The sequence below is a fragment of the Scyliorhinus canicula genome, unplaced genomic scaffold (genome assembly GCF_902713615.1).
Source record: "Scyliorhinus canicula unplaced genomic scaffold, sScyCan1.1, whole genome shotgun sequence".
NCBI classification, from domain to species: domain Eukaryota; kingdom Metazoa; phylum Chordata; class Chondrichthyes; order Carcharhiniformes; family Scyliorhinidae; genus Scyliorhinus; species Scyliorhinus canicula.
In genome coordinates, this window is record NW_024056027.1 from 236,585 (window position 1) to 255,413 (window position 18,829).

Below are 18,829 nucleotides of genomic sequence, written 5' to 3' on the forward strand. Positions count from 1 at the left end.
ATCGACTCCAGCAGCTCCACTTTCAGCTCCGTGAAGAAGCGCAGGAGAACGGCCTGCTGCTCCTCCGCCCATTTCCTCCAGTCCTCGGGTGCGCCGCCGGCCGCCATTTTGGGTTTCTTCCCCCGCTTTTTTCGGGGAGCTGCTGCCGCTTTTTTTTCTGCCCCACTTCGGGTGACGACCATAAGTTTTGCAGGGTTCTCCTCTGGGAACCTTCCCCCACCGGGAATCGTCGTTCCAGCGCCGTTAGGGGCCCTCCAATCGGCCCGAAAACACCTTCCTCGCAGGAGCAGCCAAACGTGCGACTTAGCTGGTCATAGCCGCAACCGGAAGTCTTTAAGGAGAATCTTAATGGAGAAATTGAGTCAGAGAGTGGGAGAGTTTTAAGGAGGAAATTCCAGAAATTGCGGCCTTGGCAACACAGTATGGTGGAGAGATTAAAATCAGGAATTCTCAAGTGGCTGGAATTAAATGAGTGCAGAGATCTCAAAGGGGTGTGTGTGGAGGAGATTACAGTGATCAGGATGATCACTACCATGGAGGAAAAGAAGAATGAGAAATTTAAACGTTTTTGTGCCTTTTAAAAGGAAACATTTACAGATCAGTGGGACAGGGGCTGGTGTGAGTAAGCACTTGGGTAGCAGAGTTTGGGATGGGATGGAGGGGGTTGTTTAATGTTGGAGTCCGGCTGCGAGTGCGTTGGAATAATTTGGTTGAGAGGTAACAGAAGAATGGATGATGGTTTCTGCAGCAGATGAACAGAGACTAAGGTGAAGTAGAGCTATGTTCCTGAGGTGGAAATCGGCAATCTTGGTGATGATGTGGATATGTGGTTAAGAGCTCATCTAGGGGTGAAACATTTGACAGGAATGGAATTGGTAACAAGGGAGTGGAGTTTGTAGAGGGGATGAAAGGGAATGGGTTCAGTCTTCTCAATATTTAAATGGAGGAAAGGTCTGCTCATCCAGCACTGGATGTCGGACAAGATCGGACTGTGTGTGGCTTGGAAAGGAATTTGCAGGTGGTGATGTTCACATACATCTGCTGTCCTGCTCCATCCAGGTGGTGGAGGTTATGTGTTTTGGAAATTCTGTCAAATTGTGATTCAGTTGTTGGTTCATTGCTTCCTGTTACCCTCACTCAGTTCTCTCTCCCTTTCCATCAATCTATTTGATTCTCTCTTTCCCACTACTCACTCTCTTTCTCTCTCACTCTGTTTCTCACAAATAATTCTCCAGCCCAGAGGGTTGTGGATGATCATAATAATCATTATTGTCACAAGTAGGCTTACATTAACACTGCAATGAAGTTACTGCGACCACCATTGAATATATTTAAGGCTGAGATGGTGAGATTTTGGTCTCTCAGGAAGTCAAAGGATATAGAAAGCTAACAGGAAAGTAGAATTGAAGACTGAGATCAACGACAATCGTGTTCAATGGCAGAGCAGATTTTACGGGCCGAATGGTCTACTTCAGCTCCTATTTCTTGTGTTCTTGCAGAAGCCGGAATCTTGTGTGGGCTCAGGCCATGTGGCAGGTTCCCTTCCTTGAAGGACATTAACAAACTGGTTCACTTTTCACAAAAGGTTCAACAGTTTTCGTGGTCACTTTTCCCCAGAGCCGGCCCCACAAGTTACCAGATTCATTCAGCTCAATTTCACAACCTGCCTTTGTGTTTTGTGGGATCTCTCTCACTCCCTTTTTTCTGTTTTAAATCAATTTCACAGGGTATTAGCAGGGAAGGATGTGCAATTGGGAAACTCCAAGCAAGCACCACATCAAAATCTGACAGTCGTGTAACTGATCAGAACCTGAATATCATCAGATTTTGAACATGAAAGGAAAAAGCACAGTTCACAGTGGGGAGAAACTGTATACGTGTTCTGTGTGTGGACGAAGCTTCAGCCGATCATCTGGCCTGTCAAAACACAAGCGCAGTCACAGCAGGGAGAAACCATGGGAATGTGGGGACTGAGGCAAGGCGTTCAATTACCCATCTGACCTGGCAACCCATCAACGCATTCACACTGGGGAGAAGCCTTTCACCTGCCCCGAGTGTGGGCGTGGATTCACCCAGTCAGACAGCCTGTTGATGCACCAGTGAGTTCACACTGGGGAAAGGCCTTTCACCTGCCCCGAGTGTGGGAGTGGATTCATTCAGTCATCCCAACTGCTGACACATCAGCAGATGCACAATGATGAGCAACTCACTATCCGCCACCCCCCCCCCCCCTCCCCGCCTGCCCCTCCCCCCCAGTTTAGTCTGAGTTAGAAACTCAAGCAGGCGCTTCACTGCACACAGGTCACCGTGGAAACGCTGATAAGACATTCCTTCACTGCAGACAGGTCACCGTGGAAACACTGATAAGACATTCCTTCACTGCAGACAGGTCACCGTGGAAACGCTGATCAGACATTCCATTCCACAGAATCGACTCATTGGAAACTGTAATCGGATCGGGGAGGGGACAGAGTTTGTCTGTTATTAACCTCAACATAAACTTAAACCAGAGTGAATAATAGAACAGATTAAATTCTAATATGTGATAGCTACAGTAATGGAATTATCAGTAATAATAGAATTAACAGGCAGGGTAGTTTAGGGTAAATGAGGAAATTACTGAAGAAACGTAACTGCTGGGAACCAAGAATGTGTCCTTGTAAATCACAGATTGGAGAAATTCCTGCTGTCTTTTCCTCACTTGCTGCATGAACTGTGTTCTGTACTGGCCACCAAACCTCAGGAAAGATACATTGCACTTGGCAACAGTCCAGTATAGATTGACCGTGATGAAGTGAGGCTGGTGAACTGAGTGAATCCCTTCCCACACACGGGGAACATTAACGGTATCTCCTCAGTGTGAACAGGTTGATCAATCTCCAGGTCTGATTAAATCTATTCCACAATCCCCAGATTTCCAAGGTTTCTTTCAGCGTGACTACATATCGTTTGAAAGGTCAGACCATTGGCTACAATATTATCCACATTCAGAACACGGGAACTGTTTCTCCCGCATTGAACAGGGTCTTTGAACAACGAACAATACAGCACAGGAACAGGCCCTTCGGCCCCCCAAGCCTGTACCGGTCATGATACCAACCTTTGCCAAAACCTTCAACACTTCCTTGTGCTGTATCCCTCCATACCCATCCTATCCATGTGTTTGTCAAGATGCCTTTTGAACGCCATTAATGTATCTGTTTCCACAACCTTCCCTGGCAATGCGTTCCAGACACTCACCACCCTCTGCATAAAAAAACCTGCCTCGCACATCTCCTCTAAACTTTGCCCCATGGACCTTAAACCTATGTCCCCTGGTGACTGACCCCTCCACCCGAGGAAAGAGTGCCTGCCCATCCACTCTAATAATGCCCCTCATAATCTTGTCGACCTCTATCAGGTCACCCCTCAGCCTCCGTCTTTCTAACGAAAACAGTCCAAGTCTATTCAGCCTCTCCACATCGCTAACACCCTCCAGAGTAGGCAACATCCTGGTAAACCTTGCCTGCACCCTCTCCAAATCCTCCAAATTCTTCTGGTCCTGTGGTGACCAGAATTGTGGACAATATTCCAAGTGTGGCCTTAACAAGGTTCTACACGACTGTAGCATGACTTGCCAGTTTTTATACTTGATGCCCCGTCCAATGAAGGCAACCGTTCCATCTGCTTTCTTGAGTAACTTGTCCATGTGTGTTGCCAACTTCAAAGATCTGTGCACATGCACACACTCTGACTTTATATATTCCTCGGAGTTTTGACATTTACGGTATATTTCCCCTCATAATATAATAATATTTTCCTTAACCAGTAATGCTACACCCCCACCCCTTTTACATCCCTCTCTATCTCTCCTGAAGCATCTATATCCTCCAACATTCAGCTGCCAATCCTGCCCTTCTTTAAACATGTTTCTGTGATAGCCACAACATCGTAATTGCAAGTACTCATAAGTGCTCTAAGTTCATCTGCCTCCCCGCTACACTTCTGGCGTTGAAACAAATACTCTTCAAACCACTATGTTTGAGCAGACAGGGTGAAGTTCTCTTATTTTTGTTCTCCAATTCCCCTTCAGTTATTAGACTTTCTACGCTAACGCTCTGGTTCCCACCCCACTGCTGTACTAGTTTAAATCCTCCCGAGTGACTCCAGCAAACCTCCCAGCCAGGATATTGGTGCCCCTCCGTTTTAGATGCAACACATCCTTCTTGTACATTTCGAGGATGACAACTACTCAGTCATGTGTTTCTCTTGTAGTCTTTCTGTGATTGGAGAAATTGTTTCTCGACCCACAGATCTTTGGCAGAGGTCCCTCTCTGCCACTCTCTGCCTCTTCATTGAGGTGTTGGAATTCAAAAGTAATAATAATCTTTATTATTGTCACACGTGGGCCTACTTTATCACTGCAATGAAGTTTCTGTGAAAATCCCCTAGTCGCCACACTCCGGCGCCTGTTCGGATGACTAATTCACCCAACAAGTACGTCTTTGAGGGAGAATGTGCAGACTCTGCACAGACAGTGACCCAAGTGGGAATTGAACCCGGGATCCTGGGGCTCTGAAGCGACAATGCTAACCACTGTGCTAACATGCTGCCCTAATGATGCAGTTTGATGGGCACGTTGTCACGATAGTGACTGATTGGCAGCTATGAGTCAGAAGCTGAGGAGCATAATGTGGGGACAATTGTTCTTGGGAAAATGCAGAACAGTGATGTGGTGGTTGTTTAAGGAGCACTTGCTGTGAGTGGTGGATACGTTTGTCCCACTGAGGCAAGGAAGGAATGGTAAGGTGAAGGAGTCTTGGATGACAAGAGAATTGGAGCTTCTAGTCAAGAGGAATAAGGAAGCTTACGTAAGGTTGAGGAAGCAAGGTTCCAGCACAGCTCTAGAGGGTTACAAGTTAGCCAGGATGCAACTCAAAAATGGACTGAGGAGAGCTAGAAGGGTGCATGAAAAAGCCCTGGTGGGAAGGATTAGGGAGAACCCCAAGGCGTTCTGCACTTCTGTGAGAAGTAAGAGAATAATCAGAGTGAGATTGGGCCGATCAGGGATAGTGGAGGGAACATGTGCCTAGAATCTGAGGAGATGGAGGAGGGCCTAAATGAATATTTTGCTTCAGTTTTAATGAGAGAGAGGGACCTTGTTGCTCATAAGAACGGCGTGAACCAGGTTAATAGACTCAAACAGGTTGACACTAAGAAATAGGATGTGCTGGAGGATGTGCAGGATAGATAAGTTCCCTGGGCCTGACAGAATATACCCAAGGTTACTATGGGAAGTGACGGAGGAGATTGCTGTGCCGTTGACAATGATCTGTGCGTCCTCGCTCTCCACTGATTGGTACCAGATGATTGGAGGGAGGCAAATGTTGTTCCCCTGTTCATGAAAGGGAATAGGGAAATCCCTGGGAATTACAGACCCATCAGTCTTACGTCTGTGGTGAGCAAATTATTGGAAAGGATTCTGAGAGATAGGATTTATGATGATTTAGAAAACCATAGTTTGATTAAAGATAGTCTGCATGGATTTGTGAAAATGAAAATTAAATGAAAATCGCTTATTGTCACAAGTAGGCTTCAAATTAAGTTACTGTGAAAAGCCCCTAGTCGCCACATTCCAGCGCCTGTTCGGGGAGGCTGTTACAGGAATTGAACCGTGCTGCTGGCATACCTTGGTCTGCTTTAAAAGCCAACAATTTAGCCCAGTGTGCTAAACCAGCCCCTGAGTGGGCTTAGAGTGACAGAGGGGCAGGTCATGGCTCACAAGACTCATTGAATTGTTTGAGGATGTGACGAGACACATTGATGAAGATCAGGCAGTGGATGTGGCGTAAATAGATTTCAGTAAGACATTTGATCAAGTTCCTCATGGTAGACTCATTCAGAAAGTTAGGGATGCATGGGATACAGGGAAATCTGGCTGTCTGGATACAGAATTGGCTGGCCAATAGAAAACAGCAGGTAGTAGTGGCTGGAAAGTATTCCGCCTGGTGGTCGGTGACCAGTGGTGTCCTGCAGGGATCTGTTCTTGGACCTCAGCTCTTTGTTGTTTTTATAAATGACTTGGATGAGGGAGTGGAAGGGTGGGTTAGTACGTTTGCCGATGACACAAAGTTTGGGGGAGTTGTAGATAGCGTTGAGGACTGATGCAGGTTACAACAGGACATTGACAGGATGCAGAGCTAGGCTGAGAAGTGGCAGATGGACTTCAACCTAGATAAATGTGAAGTGATTCATTTTGGAAGATCGAATTTGAGTGCTGAATATAGAGTTCAAAGGCAGGATTCTTGGAAGTGTGGAGGAATAGAGGGATCTTGGGGTCCACGTACATAGATCCTTCAAAGTTGCCACCCAGGTTGATAGGTTTGTTAAGCGGGCATGTGGTGTGTTGGCTTTCATTAACGGGGGAGTGAGTTTCAGAGCCGCGAGGTTTTGCTGCAGCTTTATAAAACCCTGGTTAGACCACACTTGGAATATTGTATCCAGTTCTGGTCGCCTCATTATAGGAAGGATGTGGATGCTTTGGAGAGGGTACAGAGGGAATTTATCAGGTTGCTGCCTGAACTGGAGGGCATGACTTATGAAGAAAGGTTGAGGGAGCTAGGCTTTTCTCAATAGAGCGAAGAAGGAAGAGAGGTGACTTGATAGAGGTGTACACGGTGATGAGACACATGGATAGAGTGGATAGGCAGAGACTTTAGCCCAGGGCAGAAATGGCTGTCATGAAGGGACATAATTTTAAGGAGGAAGATATAGGGGAGATGTCAGAGGTAGGTTCTTTACACAGAGAGCGGTGGGTGCGTGGAATGCACTGCCAGCAGAGGTGGTGGAGTCAGAGTCATTGGGGACTTTTAAGCGACTCTTGGACAGGCATATGGACAGCAGTAAATTGAAGGGGTGTAGGTTAGGTTGATCTTAATTTAGGATAAGTGGTCGGCATAACATCGTGGGCCAAAGGGCCTGTATTGTGTTATACTGTTCCATGTTCTAAACTCTTCCCAGTCATTATGGTCAATACGTGGGGAGTGAACAGGAGTGGAGTAACTTCAGAGACAGGCAAGGCAGCACCCACTTATTGGCCTTGACTAGAACATCAGCTTTCTCAGCAATGTTTCTCCAAAGTTCTTAAACCACTCAAAGGAAGGAAGCACAGGTTCAGGTGCTGATGGAGATTCTGGTGCATCCTCAGTCACCAATAGTAATTATATATAAAGTCGAGGTCTTGAAATATGTGAACGTATGATCAATAAGTTTGCAAATGGAAAATTGTTGGTGTGGTAACTAGTGAGGAGAAAAGTCTTAAATTACAGGATGATACAGATAGGTGGGTCATATGTGCAGAACACTGGCAAATGGAATTAAAGCAGGAAAAGTGGCAGCTCTGGTACAGGGTCAGTACAGACATGGTGTGCCGAGTGAGATCTGAAATGAAATGAAATGAAAATTGCTTATTGTCACAAGTATGCTTCAAATGAAATTACTGTGAAAAGCCGCCAGTTGCCACATTCCGGCGCCTGTTCGGGGAGGCTGTTGCGAGAATCAAGCCGTGCTGCTGGCCTCCCCTGGTCTGCTTTCAAAGCCAGCGATTTAGCCCTGTGCTAAACAGCTCCACATAACTGTGCTGGATCATTCTAGCAAAATTGAACATTCAGTTTCACGAGCAAGAGGGAAGAAGATAGAGGAATTACTGATTCTGGGATTGAACCCTGCAAGAGTTGCATCTTCTGGGGAGGGGAGGAAGGACCCATTGGGAAAAAACCTTAAGTTCTGCATTGTTCCTCAGAAGAGCAGCATTTAATCATTTTGAGAAATAGAGAATAGCAGAATACCCATTGATAATAGTTTACTTGATTATTTGTGTTAATTAGGAAACAAATTATTTTGTATTAACTGTTTGCGCTTTCAATGGTGCTGGTATTACCCAACATCCCCTGCGGCTGTGAATGTACCCTATTCACTCCACAGGAGCCCACTGCGCAGACGCAATGCTGGGCTGTCCCTGGAGCATTCGCAGTGTCACTTTGCTGGGAGGTCTGCCAGTGCGGGAGCGGCTGTTTGGGGCGGTGAGGTGGAGGGAGTAATGGAGCCGGGGGTCGGGGCGGGGAGGGAGTGAAGGCTTCATAAACACCCCCTGCTGATCACAAGGCCGGACTAAAACCCTGCAAATCCCGCGTTTGAGCTGCGGAGCTTTTATCCGGTATCAGGCCCAATACCACGGCCGCCATCTTTGTTTAGCGGCGCGGCTGAGGGGCCATTGTGATGACGTAACAGAGGCGGTGCTTCAGGAAAAAAACAACACTTATTAGAACAGGCACTGTGTTTGTTACTCTCAAAGTGAGTGAATCCTTTGCTATTTCTCCTCTGGGCCCCATCTCCACTATTATTGTCTGATTGTCCCAGTGAGACTCTCACTGTTATTATTGGCCAATCAGCGAGTCAGCCTGAGCCTTTGTGGCCGCTCTCACCATCAGTAACCGTCACAATGCCCGGGTGATTGACGCCGGCCAATAGGAAGAGGAGGGACGGGACTGGAGGACTGACCGGGAGTGGCTGGTCCTCCAACCAATCGGAGTGAACGAGGGGCGGGGCCCGCTGTGATTGAAGCGTGCGCAGTGTGGGTAATGGCGAAGGATACGTGTGTGTTCTTCAGGTCCGGAATTGGTAAGGGGCGTTTAACAATATGAAGGGAGCGAGAGGTTGTGGGAGTGGGCGGAAACGTTGTGTAAAGATGTAGTGAGCCGCAATCCTCGGAAAAGTTACGGGACCCCGTTTGTACCGAGCGGAGCTGCAGCTCCTCATGTTAGGCTCAGGGTAACGGCCGCCATCTTTATTGGATGTGCATCAGGGCGCATGCGCGTTTCTCATCTTTGTCGGGGTGATGTTTCAATGAGTGGGAGGGGCTTGTTCCCCATTGTTCAGAATGTGGAGATGCCGGTGTTGGACTGGGGTGAGCTCAGTAAGTCTGACACCAGGTTAAAGTCCAACAGGTTTGTTTCAAACATGAGCTTTCGGAGCACAGCTCCTTCCTCAGGTGAATGGAGAGGTATGTTCCAGAAACATTTATATAGACAAAGTCAGAGATGCCAGACAAGGCTTGGAATGCGAGCATTTGCAGATAATCAAACCATTACAGATCCAGAGAGAGGGATAATCACAGGTTAAAGAGGTGTGAATTGTCTCAAGGCAGAACAGTTGGTAGGATTTTGCAAATCTAGGCCAAATGGTGGGGGGTGGATGTAATGTGACATGAATCCAAGATCCCGGTTGAGGCCGCACTCATGCGTGCGAAACTTAGCTATAAGTTTTTGCTCGGCAATTCTGCGTTGTCGCGTGTCCTGAAGACCGCCTTGGAGAACGCTTACACGGAGATCAGAGGCTGAATGCCCTTGATTGCTGAAGTGTTCCCCGAATGGAAGGGAACATTCCTGCCTGGTGATTGTCCCACGATGCCCGTTCATTCGTTGTCGCAGTGTCTGCATGGTCTCGCCAATGTACCACGCTGTGAGACATCCTTTCCTGCAGCGTATGAGGTAGACTACATTGTTCAATTCGCACAAGTATGTGCCGCGTACCTGGTGGGTGGTGTTTCCACGTGTAATGGTGGTATCCAAGTCGATGATCTGGCATGTCTTCCAGAGATTGCCCTGGCAGGGTTGTGTGGTGTCGTGGTCGCTGTTCTGAAGGCTGGGTAATTTTCTGCAAACAATGGTTGGTTTGAGGTTGCGCGGTTGTTTGAAGGCCAGTAGTGGGGATGACCTTGGCAAGATGTTCATCTTCATTAATGATGTGTTGAAGGCTGCGAAGAAGATGTCGCAGTTTCTCCGCCCCAGGAAAGTACTGGACGACGAAGGGTACTCTTGTCAGTGGTGTCCCGTGTTTGTCTTCTGAGGAGGTTGGTGCGGCTTTTTTGCTGTGGCGCGTTGGAACTGTCGATCGATGAGTCGAGCGCCATATCCCGTTCGTACGAGGGCATCTTTCAGCATCTGTAGGTGTCTGTTACGCTCCTCCTCGTCTGAGCAGATCCTGTGTATACGGAGGGCTTGTCCATAGGGAATGGCTTCTTTAATGTAATTTCGGGTGAAAGCTGTAGAAGCGGAGCATCGTGAAGTTGTCTGTGGGCTTGCGGTAAAGCAAAGTGCTGAGGTGACTGTCCTTGATGGAGATGAGTGTGTCCAAGAATGCAACAGAATTTGGAGAATAGTCCATGGTGAGTCTGATGGTGGGATGGAATTTATTGATCTCATCATGTAGTCGTTTCAGTGATTCTTCGCTGTGGGTCCAAAGGAAAAATATGTAATTGATGTATCTGGTGTATAACGTCGGTTGCAGGTCCTGTGTGGTGAGGAAGTTTTGTTCAAACTTGTGCATGAAGATGTTGGCATATCGAGGTGCGAATTTGGTCTCCATGGCTGTTCCATGCGTCTGGATGAAGAATTTGTTGTCGAAGGTGAAGACGTGTGATCTAGAATGAAGCGGATGAGTTGCAGAATTGCGTCTGGAGCTTGGCAGTTGTCGGTGTTGAGGACTGAGGCTGTTGCAGCAATGCCGTCGTCATGGGGGATGCTGGTGTCGAGTGCCGAGACACCCATTGTGACGAGGAATGTTCCTGGATCAACTGGTCCATGGGTGCTGAGTTTCTGTAGGATGTCCGTCGTGTCGCGACAGAAGCTGGGCGTTCCTTGTTCGATGGGTTTCAAGAAGCTCTCGATGTGGCCAGAGAGGTTCTCGCACAGGGTCCCATTGCCTGAAACGATAGGCCGGCCTGGTGTGTTGGCCTTGTGTATTTTCAGGAGGCAGTAGAGTTCTCCAATGCGGGGATTTCGTGGGATGAGAGCACGTAGGGTGCTCTGAAGGTCTGGATCCAAGGTCTTGATCAATCTGTTGAGTTGGCGGATGTGTTCCTTGGTTGGATCTGTGGGTAACTGTCTGTAGTGTTCCTGGTTGTTGAGTTGTCGGTATACTTCTTTGCGGTAGTCCATTCTATTCAGTATGACGGTGGCCCCTCCTTTGTCTGCTGGTTTGATGACAATGTTGTGGTTGGTCTTGAGAATGCGGATGGCGTTGCGTTGTGCTTGTTTGACGTTCGGGGCTGCCTTGTGACTGCGACTGATTAATCTGGCATTGACACGAGTTCTGACGGCTTGAGCATACATGTCGAGTCGAGGGCAGCCGCCTTCCGGAGGAGTCCAATTCGACTCTTTCCTTTTCGTTTGCTGCACCGCAGATCTCGCGGTCTGCTGTTCTGGTTCATTGGTCGACCCCTTGGGTTCGCTGTCGGCATCTTGGGGTCTGTGGAAGAATTCCCGGAGCCTCATTCGCCTGATGAATTCCTCCGTGTCTGCCGCGAGACTGATGGGGTCCATTTTGGTCGTGGTGCAGAAATTGAGCCCTCTGCTGAGGACTTCGATTTCATCTGGTTGAAGGGTGTAGTCTGACAAGTTGACAATAGATTTCCGTGTATTGTTTTCGACTGTGGTACAGGGGGAGGCTTGATTGGTGATGCCGAGTTTCTCAAGCTTTCTGTTCTTGGTGTGTATATAGGTGGCATAGTATCTTTGTCTCACCTGTTTGGCGGTGTTACGCAGCTGGTCTGCTGTATCCTGAGCGCAAGTTGAGAATATTGCCTCTATCTTGGTTTCCAGGTTGCGTCGACTGCTGGAGAGCTGGTGTACGAGGAGTTTGAGGAGTGTGACAGAGGTGCGGTATTCCAAAGAAACACCTCTGAGAGTGCCAAAGTCTTGCTCAAAGCATCCCTTTTTAATATTTTTTTTAAGGGGTTGTCTCTTACAGTCACTTGAGCTTGCCCACATTACAAAGCATAGATTGGTTATTACAATAGTTCCAGTACATGATTTTACAGACTTTGAGGTTATCTATTGGCACATGAGTATGTAGCAGTCTTAGCTTAATTAACAAGTGTTAGCTATGGTTGCAAGCGGCTCCCACATTTCATATCCTGTCATCCGGCCATGCGCCTTGTTTCTCAAGGCTGTTTGGCTTATAGTCATGAGTCGGCTCACAACTTCAAATATCACTCCATTCTCTGAGCAAATTCATTCTCCTTCAATGGCTTCAATAACACATTCCTCTACTTTGTGATTTTCCACTAAAGTATCCCGATCATTCTGGCTATTAACCCTTGCTTCACATCCTCATGTGTTGTAGGTCGACTTGAGTGGGTTTGTGATCTGTAGCCCTTTCGGGATCTTATCTGCTTTTTTGCATCTTTGTAGAAACTTAATGTCAGTGTCTATATGCGCGATCTTTCTGGAGATCCTCTCCACTTTGAGCCGGCAGTTTGCGGTGTCGATGGTAGCCATGATGTGGAGATGTTGGCGTTGGACTGGGGTGAGCACAGTAAGAAGTCTTACAACACCAGGTTAAAGTCCAACAGATCAGAGGCTGAATGCCCTTGACTGCTGAAGTGCTCCCCACTGGAAGGGAACATTCCTGCCTGGTGATTGTCGCACGATGCCCGTTCATTCGTTGTCGCAGTGTCTGCATGGTCTCGCCAATGTACCATGCTTCGGGACATCCTTTCCTGCAGCGTAGGAGGTAGACTACATTGGTCGAGTGAGTCGCACGAGTATGTGCCGCGTACCTGGTGGGTGGTGTTACCATGTGTAATGGTGGTACCCATGTCGATGATTGGTCACAGAAAGTTGGTTTACAGGTGCAACAAGTGATTAAGAAGGCAAATGGAATTTTGTCCTTCATTGCTAGAGGGATGGAGTTTAAGACTAGGGAGGTTATGCTGCAATTGTATAAGGTGTTAGTGAGGCCACACCTGGAATATTGTGTTCAGTTTTGGTCTCCTTACTTGAGAAAGGACGTATTGGCACTGGAGGGTGTGCAGAGAAGATTCACGAGGTTAATCCCAGAGCTGAAGGGGTTGGATTACGAGGAGAGGTTGAGTAGACTGGGACTGTACTCATTGGAATTTAGAAGGATGAGGGGGGATCTTATAGAAACATTTAAAATTATGAAGGGAATAGATAGGATAGATGCGGGCATGTTGTTTTCACAGGCGGGTGAAAGCAGAACTAGGGGACATAGCCTCAAAATAAGGGGAAGTAGATTTAGCACTGAGTTTGGGAGGAACGTCTTCACCCAAAGGGTTGTGAATCTATGGAATTCCTTGCCCAGTGAAGCACTTGAGGCTCCTTCATTAAATGTTTTTAAGGTAAAGATAGTTTTTTTGAAGAAAAAAGGGATTAAGGGTTATGGTGTTTGGGCCGGAAAGTGGAGCTGAGTCCACAAAAGATCAGCCATGATCTCATTGAATGGCAGAGCAGGCTCGAGGGCCAGATGGCCGACTCCTGCTCCTAGTTCCTATGTTCTTATGATCTGGCATTTCTTGCAGAGATTGCCCTGGCAGAGTTGTGTGGTGTCGTGGTCGCTGTTCTGAAGGCTGGGTAATTTGCTGCAAACAATGGTTTGTTTGAGGTTGCAATGAGTGGGAGGAGCTTGTTCCCCATTGTTCAGAATGCAGCCAACTTGTCCATCAAACTGGATTAGTCTTTGAGTCATAATGCCTTATTGATGATGCAAAGCAGTGGCAGAGATGGAAAGAAAAGGAAGCCAATCCTGCTCTCCAGATTTCGCTGTCTTATTGGTTATCCTGACCCATGTGTCCAAAGCTCACATGTGTTCAGTCACATGAAGACCCAGGGCAGAAACTTCCAACCCTGAATCAACATCACCCTCAAATCGAGGGACTGCTGATGACAATGAGGGTCAGTGTGCAGCGAGGGGCATAAGCGGTCATCCTGGACCCATAAGCAGGAGGGGAGAATGTTGTGAATTTCTATCCTGGACTGACAGTGATTAATTTTGGAAACTCCTTTTACAGGGGTTAGTAGGGGAGGATTTACACACAGCAAATTCAAACCAGGAGAAATGTTTATCTTTCCTGAATGTTATTTTTGGACTGACAGTGATGCCTTTGTAAACTTCTTTCACAGGGACTTAGAGAGGGATTCGCAGACAGGAAACTCACAACCAATCCTCACATCAAATTCTCACACCTGTTCGAGTTACCGGGACCTGGAGATTATCGATCTTTGTGTGTAAGCATTGAGTTCCATATCATTTTCACTCACTTATTAAAATGCCTACCTCCTGTCTCCCCTGTAGATCTTGTTCACAATCTTAAATCTGTGTCCCGTAATCCTTGTACAGTCTACTGATGGGAACAGTTAAAAAAAATCTTTTGCTGGGTTTGCCGTTGTCGTTTCTGGTGCCTGGGTCGATGCCGGGTGATCCGTCTGGTTTCATTCCTTTTTCATGTTTTTGTTGTGGTTGAATCAGCTTGGACCAGTCCATTTAGGGTCCAGAACACAATTGAAATCTCCTCCAAGAATCAATTAATCTGTATCCAGGTCTGGGATGGATTCCAGCAATTCTTTTACAAATGTTTCCATGAGATACCCTCATGAAAAAAAGATAGAGAAGCAGAATTAGGCCATTCAGCCCATCGAGTTTTGGAGTTTGCTCTGCCATTCGATCATGGCTGATATGTTTCTCATCCCCATTCATCTTGTATTGTAGCTCTCTTGAAATGAATTCGAACATTGCATTTGCCTTTCTAACTGCCAACTTTCCAATATTTGTTCTTGGGCTCTGGGTGTTGCCTTGACCCAATGTTACTAATCGTAATCAGTTTGCAAAGCATAATTTATATCAAAAATATCCATTTCAATGGCGGGTTTATTACCCAACATGCGTTGCAGCTGAGAATGTGCTCTATCCACATGACAGAAGCTTCTCGCACATGTGCAGAGTCCGGCTGTGACTGGAACATGCGCTGTACAGGCTGTGACCAGCGCATGCGCAGTTCAGGTTGTCGCTGACGGTGCGAGGAGCGGGAAAGAAACAATCGAGCGACTTTCAAGATTGGAGCCGGTGGGTGGCCGGGGAGCAATAGAAGCTGCGGAGTGAGCCGGGAGGCTTCATGAATACCCCGTGGAGGCTTCAACTCCCGAGGAAACTGTTAATGGTTTTTCATTTTTTTTCTTAAACAGCGCTGAACCGTGACAGGCCCGGGTTACCGGCCGCCATCTTTACAGAGGACAATGCGACGCAGGGAAGGGGCTGGTTTAGCACAGTGGGCTAAGACAGCTGGCTTGTAATGCAGAACAAGACCAGCAGTGCGGGTTTAATTCCCGTTCCAGCCTCCCCGAACAGGTGCTGGAATGTGGTGACTAGGGGCTTTTCACAGTAACTTCATTGAAGCCTACTTGTGACAACTCGTGATTATTATTATTAAGCACTGCGAGTCTGGCCCGGATGCCAACTCTCCCGGATTGACTGACTGGAGTCTCCAAAATTTTATTTTAATCATTTGTGGGAGTCACTGGCTGGGCCAACATTTATTGCCCATCCCTAATTTCCCTCAAACCGAGTGGCTGGCTCGGCCATCTCGGAGGGCATTTAAAGAGTCAACCACATTGCTGTGGTTTGGAATCGTGTCGGCCAGACCAGGTAAGGATGGCAGATTTTCTTTTCTGTTCATTCACGGGATGTGGGTGTCGCTGGCTGGTCCAGCATTTACTGCCCATCCTGAATTGCCCTTGAACTGAGCGTATCTCAGAGAGCATTTTAAGGGTCAACAAGCTGACTGTGGATCTGGAGTCACGTGTAGGCCAGACCAGGTAAGGATAGAAGATTTCCTTCACTGAAGGACAGGAGTGAACCAGATGGGTCTTTGCAACAATTGACAATGATTTCATGGTCATCAGTAAACTTTCGATGAAGGCAGCACGGTGGCGCAGAGGGTTAACCCTGCAGCCTCACGGCGCCTAGGTCCCAGGTTCGATCCTGGCTCTGGGTCTGTGTGGCGTTTGCACAATCTCCCAGTGTTTGCGTGGGTGTCGCCCCCACAACCCAAAAGATGTGCCCGTTAGGTGGATTGGCCACACGAAATTGCCCCTTAATTGGAAAAAATGAATTGGGTACACTAAATTTTTTTTTTAAAGTAAACTTTCAATGAATTCAAATTTTACATTCTGCCTTGGTGAGATTCATACCTGGGTGATTGGAAAATCATTGGGACAGTAAAAAAGATTTTTGAACATTTCTCTTCAGCGGATATAAAAATATTGTAAATGGGATAAAGGTTGTTTGGCTGACAGTCAATCACTGTCCTGTAAGGCAATGAGTCCTTTTGCTTCCCAATTGGCCGAGGAAGGCAGTGTGTCACAAGGATGGATGCGTTGACCGATTAATGGCTGGAGGATGGGGGCAGGTCATGTGATCAAAACTCCAGGAATACGTTTAATCAAAGTTGGCGAGGAGAGAAAGTTGTGAATTTCTACCCTAAACTGACAGTGAGGTTTCTGTAAATTTACAGGATACCGGAAGTGGAGGTTTAACAGACGCAAACCAAACGTCACATCGCGATCTGACAGAGTCACTCGATTCATCAGAACCTGAATTTCAGCAGCATCTGGGTGTGGAAGGTAAAAGGTTTGTCTGTTCTGTCTGTGAGAGAAGATTTCAGGTCTCAGTGTGACTGAAAAGCCCCGAGATTCACAAACCCTGGTTAGACCAAACCTGGAGAACTGTGTTCAGTTCTGGGCAACAAACCTGAGGAAGGATAGAATGGTCTCGGAGGGAGTGTAGCACAGATTTACCGGAGTGATATCTGAACCCCCTGGGGTAAAATTACAAAGCGAGATTAGACAAAAATGTCAGTGGCAGCACGGTGGCACAGTGGTTAGCACTGCTGCCGCAAAGCACCGAGGTCCCAGGTTCGATCCTGGCTCTGGGTCACTGTCCATGTGGAGTTTGCAAATTCTCCCCGTGTTTGCGTGGGTTTCACCCCTGAAACTCAAAGATGTGCAGGGTAGGTGGATTAACCACACTAAATTGCCCCTTAATTGGAAAAAATGAATTGGGTACTCTAAATTTATTTTAAAATATGAAAAAAATTATGGGCAGAGAAGGGCAATCGGTCCATTGAGTCCATGCTAGCTCTCTGATCGGCACGGTGGTTAACACTGCTGCTTCTCAGCGCCATGGACCTGGGTTTGATTCCTGGCTTGGGACACTGTCCGTGCGGAGTCTGCACGTTCTCCCCGTGTCTGTGTGAGTTTCGTCCGTGTGCTCCGGCTTCCCCCCACAAGTCCCAAAAAACCGTGCTTGTTATGTGAATTGGACATTGAATTCTCGCTCAGTGTACCCGAACAGGCGCCGGAGTGTGGCGACTTCGGGATTTTCACAGTAACTTCATTGCAGTGTTAATGTAAGCCTAACTGTGACACTAATAAATATTATTATTATTTGGAGCAATCTAGTCAGAGTTATTCTCCTGCTCTGTCTCTGTATCCTCACATGTTTATTTCTCTCTGGTTTCTATCCAATTAAAAAAAAAAAATCATTTATTGTGTCTATTTCCAAACTCCGTCACAGGCAGCAAGTTTAAGGTCATTGCCACTGGCTGCGTAAAAACATTTTTCCTCATGCCTCCTGGACCATTTACATGCACAGATGCGAAGCAACATCGAAAATAGGAGCAGGAGGCCATTCGGCCCTTGGAGCCTGCTCCACCATTCATTACGATCAGAGCTGATTCGGCTCAATAGTCTAATCCCGCTTTCCCCCCATATCCTTTGATCCCCTTCACCCTCAGTGCTGTATCTAACTGCTTCTTGAAAACATGCAATGTTTTGGCTTTAATTAGTTCCTGTGGCGACAAATTCCACAGGCTCACCACTCTCTGGGTGAAGAGATTTCTCCTCATCTCTGTCCTAAATGGTCTACCCCGTATCGTCAGTCTGTGACCCCTATTTCTGGACACACCAACTATCAGGAACATCCTTCCTGAATCTACTCTGTCTCGCCCTGCTTTTTTTTTTAAACATAATTTTTTTTTTTACAATGAAGGGGCAATTTTAGCGTGGCCAATCTACCTACCGTGCACATCTTTAGATTTGTGGGGATGAGACCCAAGCAAACACAGGGAGAATGTGCAAACACTACACAGACCGTGACCCGGGGCCGGGATCGAACCCGGGTCCTCGGCGACATGAGGCAGCAGTGCTAATCACTGCGCCACCCATTTTTTATAGATTTCTATCAGATCCGCCCTCATTCTTCCGAACTCCAGCGAATACAATCCTAACCGATTCAACCTAACCTGCACATCCTTGAACTGTGGGAGGAAACCGGAGCACCCGGAGGAAACCCACACAGACACGGGGAAAAAGTGCAAACTCCACACAGTCAGGGTGGGAATTGAACCTGGGTCCCTGGTGCTGTGAGTCAGCGGTGCTAAGCGCTATGCCACCCCCTGTCTTGCAACCCTCAAGAGAAAAAAAAATCCGTTGCCCCATCTGAAATGGGTGACCCCTCACTTTGCAACAGTGACTCCTTGTTCCAGATTCTCCCACATGAGGTAACATCCTCTCCACATCCACCCTGTCAAGACCCCTCAGGATCTTATATCGTTCAATCCAGGTTTTACCCAAAACTTTAAATCTGTGTCCCGACTGCTTGTATGATCAGTGAATGGAAACAGAGTTTCTTTGTCCACCCAATGGAAATCTGGCATAATCTTGTGTCCCTGAATCAAATCTCCCCTCAACCTCCTTTGCTGGAACCATTCTGGTAAATCTCCTCTGCCCCTTCTCCAAGAACCTTCACATCCTTCCTGAAGAGTGGTGACCAGAGCTTTAGAAAGATTCATAGAATAGAATTAGAACCATAGAATTCCTACAGTGCAGAAGGAGGCCATTCGGCCCATTGAGTCTGCACTGATTCTCTGAAAGGCCACCCTGCCTAGGCCCACACCCCTACCCTGTCCCTGTAACCCCAAAGCCCCACCTAACCT

General features: G+C 47.2%; 1 long non-coding RNA gene across 1 annotated transcript; it reads left to right on the forward strand.

The window, feature by feature from the left end:
* Positions 1 to 8,589: 8,589 nt before the first annotated feature.
* On the forward strand, positions 8,590 to 16,376 carry LOC119961685. The gene is made up of 3 exons (XR_005459719.1): positions 8,590 to 8,658; positions 13,962 to 14,066; positions 16,349 to 16,376. It is a non-coding gene; the product is annotated as an uncharacterized LOC119961685 (long non-coding RNA).
* The last annotated feature ends 2,453 nt before the right edge of the window (positions 16,377 to 18,829 follow it).